This window comes from Anas platyrhynchos, chromosome 1, assembly GCF_047663525.1.
Source record: "Anas platyrhynchos isolate ZD024472 breed Pekin duck chromosome 1, IASCAAS_PekinDuck_T2T, whole genome shotgun sequence".
Classification (NCBI taxonomy): Eukaryota; Metazoa; Chordata; class Aves; order Anseriformes; family Anatidae; genus Anas; species Anas platyrhynchos.
The window spans coordinates 37,932,358-37,944,894 of record NC_092587.1 but is presented as its reverse complement, the minus strand read 5'-3'; the positions used below and the strand labels follow the sequence as shown (position 1 = coordinate 37,944,894).

The following is a 12,537-nucleotide window of genomic DNA, read 5'->3' as shown; positions in this document are numbered from 1 at the left end:
CTATGACTGTTCCTTGAGCTGTGTGGATGCTTTTTATGGATCTGATCGATGAGGTGTACTCACAAAAAGAAGACACAGGCCAGGAAATACTCTTTGGACAAGCCATTCAACAGAATCCAAATGTAGAAAAGACATTTCAAAGATGTGAAAGATAGCCAGCAAAAGAAGAGCAAATGAACTAGCGCTCCATCTGGATCAGAGAGAAAGCCAGAAGCTGCCAAACTCATTCTACCTTATTTAGCAAAGTGACCCAAGCAGAAGCAGGAGCGTGTCCCTCTGTAGACATGGCAACGAAGTCACAAGTTGGCACTGGAATGGGCTGCCCAGGGAGGTGGTGGAGTCACCGGCCCTGGGGGTGTTCAAGGAAAGGTTGGACGTGGTGCTTGGGGACATGGTTCAGTGGCTGACAGTGGTGGTAGGGGGATGGTTGGACCACATGATCTTGGAGGGCTTTTCCAACTTTAGTCATGATTCCATGATTTTAAGTTCTGACTAACTGGACACACACCCATGCACCCACACACACACTGCAGAACTTGCAGCTGGATCATCTGCTGAAGAACCATTTGAAGGATTTTGTCAATGAATCAGAGACAACGGTTACTTGTCTGATATTATAAACCTGGTGTTACTTAGCCAGCAACAAGAAAAAAAATAAACCAATATACCATCTTCAACAGACTATAAAATAGGAGTATGTTTACCCACTTTTTCTCTTCCTGATGCTTCCAGTCCTTTGGAGTATGCACAGTTCATTTAAGACTAAGATTGGCCCTAGGCTGGATTTAACATAGCATTGTACAACATTAAGCCAGAAGTACTACACACTGGACTGCAAAATGCCCTTCAACTTAAATGCATTGCCATAAAAATGATAGTTTAGAAGGAAGTGACAATTGTGCCAGTAACTTAAGTATCCTATATGCTGGGGGATACAAGTCAACTTCAGTATTATTTTAGGTATGTATGCAGAGGAAAAACAGCAAGAACCTTTTTTAAAAAAATTAAAAAAATTACATACCAGCATTCTGTTACCTACTTACATAACTCTCACAGACATACTATTTATAAATTGAGCTAATATTGTTGTGTTTTGTTTTTTTTTTGTTTTTTTTTTTTGTTGTTGTTGTTGTTTGTTTTGTTTTTTTTTTTTGTTTTGTTTGTTTGTTTGTTTGTTTTTTTACAACTTTTAAAGCATGCTTTCAGTTGATGGCCCATCAAGAAAGCTATCAGCTTTTAAATATGCACTGTGTGTACCACGTTTACATTTTTTTTTCTGGGAATACCATATGATCTGAAATCAGATATGCTAAGAAACCAGACTTAAGCAAATTTAACTTCAGAAAACAAACACGCTTCTGAAATATTTACGTTGTCAAGGGAAAACAACCCCCCCAAAAAAAAAACCAACAAACAAACAAAAAGGAACTGATACACAAATTTGAAGTTCTAGAAAACTATTACAGTAAACCTGTCCATGAAAAACGGTAATTTTTTTTAATATAGAATTGACTCAGCCTTAAAAAGGAGAAATTCAGCTGCTGAATTTGCAAATAAAAATGATTTTAAAGAACCATACCTCAGTTTCAGTTTACAGGTCACCTGAGTCTTTCAGCCTAGCCAGACCAGAACAATCCCTTTTTTTGTAGGAACAGTAAAAAAACTGTGCTAATCAAAATGCCAAGAAAAATTACTGAGGTCATAAAATGGTGCAAAATCATAGCATCACCTGAGTTCTGAAAAGATAATCACATTTGCTTCAAATATTCTCATAATGACTGTACTTCTACAGTGGCACTTCTAGCCCCTGAAAGCTTGTTATGTGAGTTTCTTTCTACTGGTATTTAAACTCCAGCCATAAGAAAAGATCTCATTGGAAGACATTTCACCCTTTTTTGTGTTCAATAACCTTAAATTTGTCCCACTATGTAATTCAGAAATGCACTGATTAAGAACTGCTTGCAGCTTTGACTAAAAATTGATTTCACAATTAAACATTTCATTTTGTCACATGGACTGCATTAGTGCTTTACAGTATTTTGCTGTAGATGCAACTTTTGCTGTATTTCAGAAATTAGCTTTTCATAAGAGATTAAAGATATCCTCCAACTCAACAAGTTTATCTCTTTGAATTCTATCTCAAGTTTTCTGCCTGAGCTTGACTTTCTATTAAAAAAAAAAAAAAAAAAAGGCAGAAAAAGGCACTTCACCCATTTGGAAGTTCTAGATCCCCTTAGACATACCCTAAAGAGCCCTTAATAGTGCATACGTAATGGTAAAGCCCACCTTTAAAAGATTAAGAAATAAGCTACTGCAGTACATTCTTTAGCAATAACTAAATCCTATCCTTTCCTCCAGTCCTCAAATAAGCCGGAATACAGCATTTTCTGAAACATTACAATACTCAGAGCTAATAGATAAAAGTGCAGTTTCTGTATTCATAATTCTGATTAAAAATAAATAAATAAATAAATAATAATAGTAATAAATCCACTAGTATCTCTTACCAAGCTTTAAACCTTGAGGTGCTTCAAGCTAGTTCAGTTTCAGTCCTGAGGTGCTCCCAGCTACACTTGCCATGGTAGCTGAAGCACCTTTACTTTAGAGCTTGTTCACATCCTCTCAGCTTGGAAAGGAGCAGAGTAGGAACAGTATTCATAAAATACTTGCAACACTGTATTCAGCCATGAGCATCCCATGGTGTCAAGGCAAGTATACTGTAACTCCTGCTCCCTAAGGAGGGGATGGGCAAACACAACACTGAAATAAAAAAATGTAGCCTTTATCTAAATGTGGGTAGTACTAGGCTACTTAAATGAGTGACAACCCTGTGACAGCCTCCCTGTGACCTCAGCCTTCCTGGCTGTGCACCATTCAGCCCACCAAGCTCCAAAGAACTCAGACAGGTGTGGGTAGCAGAGTCGCTGCTCTTAATGTGCAAACCTGGGATAATATTTACCTTCCTCAGATGACTCACAGTTCCTGTCTTTTTGGCTACTGCAGAGCAAGTTCTTGACTTAAGGTTACTCATTTGTCAACTGCTAGAATACACTGAAGAAAAAACCCCAAAATGTTAGCTCTTGAGAGTCAACTATTTAATCTGCATCAGGAATCACACACCAATTCATTCTGTCACTACATGTACACAAGTTTGGCGTTGTTTATTTGGGGAGGGGGGGGGGGGGGTGGAATTGCTTTTTGCATAAGGAAGATGACATTGAAAAGCATCCCATCCCAGTGCCCGAGCACCCTCTGGGTGCAGAGCCTTTCCCTAACCCTCAGCCTGACCCTCCCCTGTCCCAGCTCCATGCCACTCCCTCGGGTCCTGTCGCTGTCCCCAGAGAGCAGAGCTCAGCGCCTGCCCCTCCGCTCCCCTCGTGAGGGAGCTGCAGGCCGCCATGAGGCCTCCCCTCAGCCTGCTCTGCTCGGGGCTGAGCAAACCAAGGGACCTCAGCTGCTCCTCACACATCTTCCCCTCTAGACCCTTCTGCATCTTCGCAGCCCTCCTTTGGACACTCTCTAACAGTTTTATGCCCTTCTCATGTTGTGGCACCCAAACCTCACACAGTACCAGAGGTGAGGCCGCCCAGCGCAGAGCAGAGTGGGACAATCCCCTCCCTCGCCCGGCTGGCAGTGCTGGGCCTGATGCACCCCAGGGTGCGGTTGGCCTCCTGGCTGCCAGGGCACGCTGCTGATTTACATTCATTTTGCTGTCAACCAAAAACAAAACATATAATCAAGAATTGAAAAATGCCAGCAGTAAGGTGTTCAAACAGGCCTTAAGTATTCTGAGCCTTAACTGCAGGATCTCAGCTTAATTTATCCATGGGACACCTGCAGCAAAACAAAATTGTTGAACACGTGGTCTTGGCCCACATATCTCCTTAAGCCCAATTCTAAGGAGAAAAACAACCAGTAAGTTCTCAATGGTACTTCTCTCCTGTTAGGAATTGCAGTATCCAAGTGCTGTACCCAGACACATTTTCACAGCATCGCTTCGACAGCATATTTCAGTCTACTCTTATGCTTCAGTCTGGAATTTGCCTCTCCTTCCCTGTCTCAGAGCTTTCCTTCCAAAACATGCCATCTCAACCACTACCTGCCCTCAGTCTGCTCTCTTCTAATCACAACATGCTCCCATTCATTTTGCTTAACAGCCAAGAACAGCAAACTTTTAGAAAATAACCATTTCTTACACAGAAAAGTGGAGCATATATAATTCAGATAATTGTAGAAATGAACCCCTTAAAAAGAATAATCACACCAAGCACATGCAAATTGCTCTTCTCAAAGGCCTGCTGGAGCTGTGACAGATTCTATGCGTTTCTCGTGGAAACAATAAAAGGTTAGTGTGACAAAAAAAACTTATGAATAGACAAGTTGAGTTGAAAGGGACCTTCAGAGATCATCCAGTCCAACTGTCTGACCACATAGGGCCTAGCCAAAAGTTAAAGCACGTTATTGAAGCAAAGGGCACAACCTGAACCATAGGAGGTTCTGACTGGATATGAGGGGGCACTTCTTTACTGTGGGGGTGACAGAGCACTGGCACAGGTTGCTCAGAGAGGTTGTGGAGCCTTCTTCTCTGGAGATATTCAAAACCCACCTGGATGCTGTTCTGCGCAATGTGCTCTAGGTGCTCCCCTGGGTTGGGCCATATGATCTGCACAGGTCCTTTCCAACCTCAACCATTCTGTGACTGAGGGCACTGTCCAAATGCCTCTTGAGCACTGCCAGGCACGGGGCATCAACCACCCCATTAGGAAGTCTGTTCCAGGGTTTGGCCACCCTCACATTAAAGAAATTTTCCCTTATATGTTGTGTGAAGCCCCCCGGCGCAGCTCTGGGCCGTCCCCATGTGTCCTGGGGAGCAGAAGCCAGCACTTCACTCCCCGCTTGCCCTCCTCAGGGCTGCCAGTCCTGCTACCAGCTTTGTCATCCTCCTCTGGATGCTTTCAAGCACCTTACCATCCTTTTTATATTGTGGAGCCCAGGAGGGCACACAGCATTCAAGGTAAGACCACACCAACGCTAAACGCAGCAGAAGAGTCACCCCTTATGACCAGCTCTGCTGTTGTTACAGCATCCCAAGATGCAGTTTGGCCACCTGGCTGACATGGCACACTGCTTTCTCATGAAATTAAATTAGTGTTAGAACTATTTATACAATAATTTCGGTAATATCAGCTGAAAACTCAAAGAGGGAGGTGGTGCAAGACAAGGAGGCAAAGGAGGTGTCGGGAACAAAGACATTTCAGCATGAAAAAAAAATGAAATTTGCATAAGCAACTGAAAACAGGATATTTCAACAGGGAAATGCCAGCCCACTGCTAAAGTACCCATAGTAACAGTTCTCTTGTTACTGTATTCCTCCTCTGCCAGGATGCACTGCAACAGGACAGGCACTTAACCAGTACGTGTTCCGTGGTCTGCATATGGGCATGAAGAAGAAAAAAAACTCAAGGGACAAAGGCACTCCTGAAACTAGAATTAAGCAGGTCAAGGAATAACGAGACAGGCAGTAAGCCAGATCTAACATCTTAGGTTGGACTTCTGGTTTAATATAAAGAGACCCCACCAGGCTAAAACATCTTCTCTAACAGTTACAGTTTCAGTACCAACACACTTTACCATCTCTGAAGTTTAGTGTCACTCTAGCCAGCCAACACCTTTTTCTACAAACAGACAACTCAGATGACGCAGAAGTGGACCAAGAGCTTAACCCAGAAAACGACCCGGGTGCTAACCCAGCCCAAGTTGGCCAATTGCTCTCACTAAGGTTCCACTTGGGAAGCACAGGTAACTGCTCCCAGTACTACAGAAATGATATGAAGGTTTCATTGAAAGGTTTCTACATCGCACCTTATCAGATTGAGTCCCCAAAAAGCTGTAATGAAAGCCTTGCAGGACTAACATGCAACAGTAATTTTATACCGAAAGAAGGTGCTAACCATTTTTCAGTATTATGCCCACTCTGAGCAGTATGTTACCAGCTGATACCCTTCGCAAGAGTCCATCGATGTCCTGGAAGCCGGCCGTCTACAAGTACAACTTACTGAGGGCAAGAAAAGCCATTTGCTCATGCAGAAGACAGATATCTACTCGATTGCCAGCTTCACTGCAAATAAACGGTCCACTTTTCAGTGCTTCAAAACAGACAGCTGTGTGGTACTCCACAAATTAATGTCAGCTTCATTATACCTCCATTTTAAACATGTTTACATCTATTTACATACCAGCCAAGGGTGACATTATAACTAATTAAATATATATATATATACACACAAACACACACTTAAGCCTCTAAAATAGTAAGACAGTTAAAATAAGATAACCTCAAGTAAAAGCTGCACACCTTACAAACAGTTTGTGTACCGACAGCCTAACACCTTGCTAGCTCTGTGCAACTAAAAACTCTTTAATTCACATGTGAACTATAACCCACTGCTTCAAAAAAACTTCTACATTTCTTCTATTTGCAAAATCAGAAACTTTCCCAAGAGAAAGTCAGTGGTGAGCAGAGAGAAAAACAACATGCAGAAGTGTTGGAGGCATCCAGGGGACAAACAGTGAGGAAGACTAGCAGCAACAGCACTGGCAGGGCAGAGGAGCGTGGAGAGGAGAGGGGACGAGGAGGAAACTCACGTCAGCTGTGGCTCACAGCCAAGGGAAGATGGTTGCTGATACCACAGCTGAGCTGAGAAGCGACTCAGAGGTTAGGAGGACAGCACTGATATGCTTGTCAGTAAGCACCCGCTCCGTGCCACTGGGAAAATGTTCTTCCCCTTTCTCTTAATATCCTGATGTGGTCTCTTGCATCACATCTGAGCCAAGCGGCTATCATCTCATCTGCCAGCTTTCTCTGTACAGTCACTACTGTAAAGTCATACGCTTCCAGCAGTATTTCTTAACAGTTTCTACATACCCTACTCAGCTGAAGCCAAAAACGAAGCTTTCTAAACCAGTGCTTCTGTAATATATTAAGATTTATTAAGTTATGTGTCTTTCAATAACTATTACTAGGTAGTCTACATCTGCTCACTGGCCACTATCTTTTGTTAGTTCATTTGCTATTTAAAAACTTTTGCATTATTTATCAAAGAGATAAAGCTTACAAACAGAGGGAAAAAACAGACTTTAAAGTAATTCAAAATTGGGTCATATCCTTAAGATATATGATGTCACAGAAACATCGATATCTTCTACTGTGGGAGAAGAATAAAAGATTAATGAACAGGAACTTTTGACTTTTAATCTGCTTTCTAACTTTAAAAAAAAAAAAAAAAAACAACAAAAAACCAGTACTGCGTACCTATTACTTCCTGGACACAGGCAAAGCATTCAGGTTTAAGCATTGTATTTGACATAAGCCCTAGCTCCCTAAATATTTCCTACAGTTAAGTACTATAAGATGTAGACCATGGTTAGCGGAGTATCAGCAATAATGCTTTTTTTCTCCTTTTATTAGTTGGATGAAGTTTGTTGACATGCAGTAATTCAGAACTAGGCCCATTATCACTCTAGCTTTTGCCAGGAAAACAAAAAAAATTTTGTTGTCATAGTTCAGGGATCACAATGTATACAAGACAACTGAAAGAGAGCACAGCTAGTTTTTAAGGTATATCTAGCAGTACATTCACACATACAGCATTAAAATAAGCTGCAGACCACCTGTTTGAAGCATTGTCAAGAAAGAGGTAATGCCACTGTTTTTATTTTATATCCAATTTTAGGAAAGTGTTTCTTTTGGTTTGGTCATCAGAGAAATACCTCAGAATATTCTGGCCAGAAAAAAAAAAATCACTCTGCACACAGAACACATCAAACATCTTGTCTTACCTTAAAATACAACTGGAAAATTCAAAACACTAAGAATGTTTAATATATTGAATTTTTGAAGGAAAAATATTTACGAGCTGCCACAGCTTCCTGGCAGCATACTTGCTTCTCAGTGACTCTCCTTCTCCAGACACCGCACGCACAATAAAGGCGCACTCTGCAAAGGCAGGCACGTTTCCCAAGAGCACAGGCAGGTTAAAGTTAAACGCATGTACGCCTTTTTAGCACATCCTCCTAAAATATACCTCAGGGAGTCTGTGACTTTTCAGAGGAAACCCAAAAATGCAAAGTTAACCAAAGGATAGGGGTATTTTATTTTATTTTTAAATGAAAGCATTAAGTTGCTTTAGGAAGCACGTTTCTTAAAATATTCCAGGGCCTGTTTCTTGTAACCTCCTGACTACAAAGCCAGGCTGTGTTGTGATTACAACTGTGCAGGGTTCAGCCATAAAATAAAGTATCACAAAACAACTCCGATGTTTTTACACCGTATCTAAAGACCAAGGACACAAGCAGTCTTCAAAATTAAAAGAATTACTGAATTTATTTTAAAGAAAGAGTAGCAGACTTGTTTTACACTTTAACTTGCTTGCAGTTGTGCACTGATTTTTTTTATTTTTTTATTTTTTTAAAGCATTAAATGCTTTTCAGAAAGAATTTGCAGAGTTGGATACTGTTCCATGCTGGGAGAGAAAAATTACGGACTCAGTGAGATCCCTAACAAGGCAAACCAAACACAAGCACCAAGTAAAATTAAGAAAGTAGTTGAGTAGAAAGGCGTGATAGATGCATTTACTAATCTTCCACGTGTTTAATTTAAACCTATTCAATCACTCTGTTCACCATTAAGGCTGTCAAGAAAGGAATTAATTAGCTGTTGCACTCCCTCATTTAAGCAGGTGGACTTCAGTCTGACTGCCATCCTGTAAAACTTTGGCTCGGCGTGCACTGTGAAGTGTTCAAAATACCAAAACCCGAAATAACGTGTCATTTTTCATTCTCAAGCAATTCTCCTTTGGAGTGACAGACTTGATGCCACAACATTTTAAAACAGAGCTACCCCAAATTGGCAGCCTGAGCTCAAGGCTGCCAATGCTGCTTAGACCTGGCCCAAGTCCCAGACATGGGATGTCCCCTGCATCTCGTACCTTCCTCCCAGCGTCTCTGCAAGCACTGCCGCACGTACTTCGAGCACTAGGACAAGATGGCAATGTTCAGTGCCTCAACAGCATGGTAAAAACAGCAGCAACACAGCACTTTCTGCTATTCTGCTCTCATTAAAGGAAAAAAAAAAATACTTTCTTGAAAATAGGACTACTCGGCCTTCTACTCGGATGTATAGTCTTGCTCACAATGAAAGTTTTGTCTTCGGTGAACTGTTTGCAAAAGCAAGCCCTTGACTTTCAGTTTTTCTACATCTGGTTTCATAAAATTCAAACCTTATTCCTGGCCAGCAATATTACACTTTCATCTAGAGTTGCAATAGCAAAGCACTCAAATCATTTTTAGTCTCAACCCATTTTCCCAGTATTGCAGAAGGGGGAAAATGCAAGAATTTAAATTATGACACTACAATCTGATGCCAAATTCCTTCAAGTCTTCTCAGGGTCAGCCAAATCCTGGAAGACATTTCTACTTCTTAAATGACCCAATCCTTCCCCCCCACCCCGCAGCGTTGAAGCAGGAATCTTAAAAGTTTTGCTTTTAAAAAGAGACACAGCTCCAGCATTAAATCTTGTTAAGGAAAGATAATTGGGTGGAGAACGAGTAATTTATTTGACACATCTCAGACCGTAAAATAATTCCAGAGAACTCCATCCAATATACCCATGTATTAAATACAAAAAAGAAATTAAGATTTGCACTCAAAATCCAAATTAATACTTCAAAGGAAACAATATATCTCCTCTGAGCATCGGGCTAGTAAAAACACAAAAGGTGATATGTTTCATCAGGAATCTATATGCTGGATAACTGGAGGCACTTACAAGTTACATGAATTGGTAACATAACTATTTTTAAATTAAACAAAACATCACCCACATAATACAGCTCCTTTCAACAACAGGGAGTGTACAATAATTAGCTCTCAAGATCTAGAGGCGGCAAAAGCATTCACAAATACAGGAGCATTCTGGTTTTCATCCCCTTTGCTGCTGTCATCATTTTTAAAACTTTGTTTCTGAATCTCCTTGGTGCCACACTTTGGTGCTGTACAGTTAATGAAGTGTATTCTTTGCCACTTTTCTTAACCCTTCCCCCCTTTTTGAAAAGGAAGTCATCAAAACGCTCGCTGCTACAACAGAAAATGTTCCTGGAGGCAGCATACATAAACAGCCTACAGAGAAGCACTGTGCAGGATTTACAACTGCCAAGACCTGATCATAAACAAAGTGGTTTTCTAGCTCTGTTCTTGCTGCACAGCGTTTATCTTCAAAAAGCTAATTTAGAAACAACACTACTTTTAATGTATATGGGTAAGAATAAAATAGCTAAAAAAAATCCTTATATTGTCTGGGTATACATGTTACATCAAAAGCCTAAAGCTTATTAAAAGGGGAAAAAAATAGCAAGATTGCTGGATCACCCACATTTAAGTGAAAGGCAGAAAAAAAAAGTCATGAACAATTTCTTGGAAACTGAATTTATACAATTCTCAAGCAAATCCTGTTGCAGGCAAACTCTTTGTCTCCAAATTCGGCGATTCCTGGAAGGAACAACACTTTAGATCTCACTGCTTCTAATGCACCGGTCAGAATTTTGTTAAACAACTGCAAAGAAAAGTCCAGATGACTCACTCAAGTGAATACTGATAACTGAATACCTTTGAAAGCAGAACGAGAAAGAACAGATTTGCTACTGATGGTTGGTCGAAAGCAGTAAACTTCAGAGTCAGAAGTGCTGTCTGAGGATAGGAATGTTGCTCAGGGTGTTCCAAAATCAGCTCTTTAAGTGATAGCAAGTCAGCTGGGTGGGTAACAAATGCATAACCATGATCTGCTACAGTGAAATACAGATACACTGAAATCCACACAGGGTTTGCCACACGTCCTGTCCAACCCTCTGTGCCTGTAGCTGGCACGAGGATCTCTGGGACAGGAGCAGGAGGGGAGCCGCTGGTGGCTCTCGCTTCAGCCACTGCTTTCACTCCACAGGGCACAAACTGCCCCGCAGCACCCTCACGTCTCCTTTTCCTTACCTGTCCAAGTGCCCCCACATGGGAAAAGGGCAGCAACAGCCTATAGAGGATCCTAAAAGATCTTAGCTGTGAGCCTTCATGCTTCTCAATAGAGTGCAAACCCTCAATCTAAAATTGCAACTGGAAGAACTCAAAATATTGACCAGTGCCAGTTAATTTGTGCTGCAGGTACTAAAATAAACCTGCTAAGAGAAAATAGTCCTAAAGGAACAGAATCTGTCAGCAAGCCACGAAGAACATACAGAGAAGAAAGACATGGCTTGAAGGTCTGTGGCTTGTTTTTCTGTTTTTTAAGGAGATAAATTTGCTAAAATTTAGATGAAATGCTTTGATAGCTGGTTTGGGCATAGGCCTAGTTAAGCAGAAAAAAAAACCTGAAGGACTGAATATTTTCTTATAAGTTGAAAGCTGGGGTTACTTTGGAACAAATTAATCCAACAGATTTTTAGTATGTTGTGGCTCTGAACTCTAAAAGAGCTCTCTGTATCCCCTAAGCATTCACTTTTCTGGACTTCTTGTGAAGTCTATAGTCAAATTAATTGACGAACGATTGAAATGAAGCTGCTTAAGCTTTTTACTTTTGGGGTATAAAGTGCAGCCTTGGTCCCTTGTTTTCCTCCTTTTATTACTGTTTTCAAATTTAACAGCCTTCTTACCACAGTTCTGATGCCTCTAAATAATTGAGATTTGAAAAAACTTCTTAAATTGATCCAACAGATTTCAAGGGGAGAAAAGACGGGGTTTAACTTAAAAATTCAGAAGAGTAATGAGTTCCTTTAGGACGTTAGTGACTTCTAGCATTTCTTATCTTATCTATCACTCTGTACTGATGATACTTGCTAATTTCTTCTGATCAAGAGATGAGCAGGTGTGCTGTTGTCTCTATGAGAACAGCTCCTCGTAGAGCACTCCACGTTCTCCAGTGCCTTTCTTTAAAAAACTACTAACTGTTATAACAGGTCTTGTCCCTTATGTGAAAGTTGAATTTTACAGTTTCTCTCCCTACCCCAGCATGTATTCATATGGACTATTACATCCTCTAAATCAGTGTCTCTGAATTGTAACTACCTCATTCTTCAGAACAGCGTAGATTTGTTCTCAATGACTTAATTTATACAAAAATCCACGTTTGAAAACTTTCTCATAAAAAGCATCCCTCTGTTTTAAGTTCTGCTCTAAAATACCTACTTCTAAGGGAAACAAAACATACATTGTATACAGCCTTCTATGAGAGGATTCTGTAAAAGCCCTTGTCATTAATACATTAGGCTGGAAAAGAGAGTAGAAAGAGAAGAGCACACAACCAAAGCAGGTTTCTTTTACAAGACGAAATCATGTTAACACTATGGAAAGACGAGAGCTGAAGATTACATGCAGTGAATTAATGACTTTCCATCTACGAATCCCGTATTTCAAAACAGGTCTGTCTGGTACTACTTCATAAAGCATCAGATCTAGCCCAAATTTAAATAAGTAGGGCTGAGCAGCCACTCCTGAAT

General features: G+C 40.7%; 1 protein-coding gene across 5 annotated transcripts in view; it reads right to left on the bottom strand.

Moving 5' to 3' along the window:
• Positions 1-12,537, bottom strand: part of CNOT2 (CCR4-NOT transcription complex subunit 2) — an 85,263-nt gene that overhangs the window by 41,692 nt on the left and 31,034 nt on the right. The window contains exon 1 of one of the 5 annotated variants that reach the window (XM_072034878.1): positions 6,356-6,374. The exons of the other annotated variants lie outside the window; for them this stretch is intronic. The gene's annotated coding sequence lies outside the window, so the exon portion shown is untranslated. Of the gene's footprint in view, positions 1-6,355; positions 6,375-12,537 lie in introns of those variants that run through there. 5 annotated transcript variants of the gene reach the window in all.